The 1515-nt window shown below is 56.4% G+C and overlaps 1 protein-coding gene across 1 annotated transcript in view; it reads left to right on the top strand.

Moving 5' to 3' along the window:
* ARG2 (arginase 2) overlaps positions 1-1515 on the top strand; it is a 25834-nt gene that overhangs the window by 737 nt on the left and 23582 nt on the right. The gene's annotated exons all lie outside the window — the stretch shown is intronic.

Below are 1515 nucleotides of genomic sequence, written 5' to 3' on the forward strand. Positions count from 1 at the left end.
GGAGCCCGGGGGGGGGGAGCTCTGCGGGCCCCGGGGGGCAGCGCGCTGTGCTTGGGCCGGCGCGCCAGGCCTGTCCCCGCAGCCCTGAGCCGCCCCAGGGGCGCCCGCCGGCTGGGAACGCGCTGCTCGTTTCCTGCGGCCCGGCAGTGAGTGTGTCGGGGGTGCGGTGCGGGTGTCTTGCCGTGAGGGAGACGCTGGTTCTGTCCTCGTTTGCCTTCACCAATTCCTGGTGCGTCCCTGCATCTCTTTGTGTCGTTCACAACAAGCTCATTGTGTGGTTTCTTGAGTATTTCTCTTTTGGCTTTTAAAACAACGTTTTGGGGTTCGTTGCAGTCCAAGGATATAATAAACGGGATCCTTGGCGTTGTGTGCAGACGTAATGACTGTTTGTATTGTGTTCCCTGTAATACTTCTCAGTTACTGTTTTGTATTGCTTCCCTGGCACTGACATCAAGCTACAGCTCTGCAGCTTCCAAACCACCCTGCTTTGCCCTTCTTCTTTCTTCCCCCTCACCCACCCACAGCCCTGGAGCTTTCACTGCAGATACCACCTCTTTGTGAGCAGTTCGCTTCGTCTGCGGGTTCTGCAGAGCTCTCGGGTGGATGCTCCAGATACAGATATATATATAAACCTGTTAACTTCTTGTAGGGGCAGCAAAGGAGTCGTTAACAGGCCTGAGAATCCAAGGGGCATTTGAGAATCGCCACCAAGGTCTTTGCCTGGACTGGAGGAGTGGGGGATGGTGGGCAGCGGTGGGAGGCTTGTGCAGCGTGTCTGGGACGTGCCCGTGGCACAGCAGCTGCGCTGAGGGGTCTGCTGGGCGTCTGCAAATAAAAGGTGAGCTGGGCCTGAGGAGGAAAAAATAACTGCAGACAGTGAACCGCAGGAATAGAGGAAAAATGTTGGAAGTTACAGAGAGAGCGTAGAAATTTACACATGGAGTGAAAGCGGAAAGAAACAGTAAAACTGGAATTACAGGGGTTGTAAATGAATGTTGCCAGCCTTTCAAACCTGTAGGGTTGCACTGCAGTTTGACAACACGAGTCATGTTGCCTCGTCACAGAAGGGAAAGAAGGGGGCATTTGCTGGTTTTTAAATAATTTCTTAAGCCGTGCTGTGAATAGGAGCAGTAGGAGCTTTCAGAACGCGAGGATCACCTTGAGATCAGATATTCCAGGCCGGTGCTGTCAGAGGTGGCTTTCTTACTGCTCTATCCAGGTTCTCAGGTGAAGAGCATCACCTCAGCTTTTGGTCAGTGAAGCCAGGGAGTAACATTCCTGTGAGGTGGCTCTCGGGAACTCGGCGCGGCCGCCCAGGTAGCTGGGCCGAGCTGCTGTTTTTCCCCCGGGGCAGTGACAAACTCCAACCCGTGACGCCGAGACCCATCCCTCGGGGCCTCGTTTGTCACGGTGGCCGAAAGGGGGGGCACCAGGGGAAGGGCTGTTCCCCGACACCTGGACAAGGCCTGAAACGGGGCGCGCAGCCCGCGGCGGCAGCGGGGCGGCCCGGGGTCG

This window comes from Chaetura pelagica, unplaced genomic scaffold (genome assembly GCF_000747805.2).
Source record: "Chaetura pelagica isolate M959 unplaced genomic scaffold, ChaPel_1.0 scaffold70, whole genome shotgun sequence".
Classification (NCBI taxonomy): Eukaryota; Metazoa; Chordata; class Aves; order Apodiformes; family Apodidae; genus Chaetura; species Chaetura pelagica.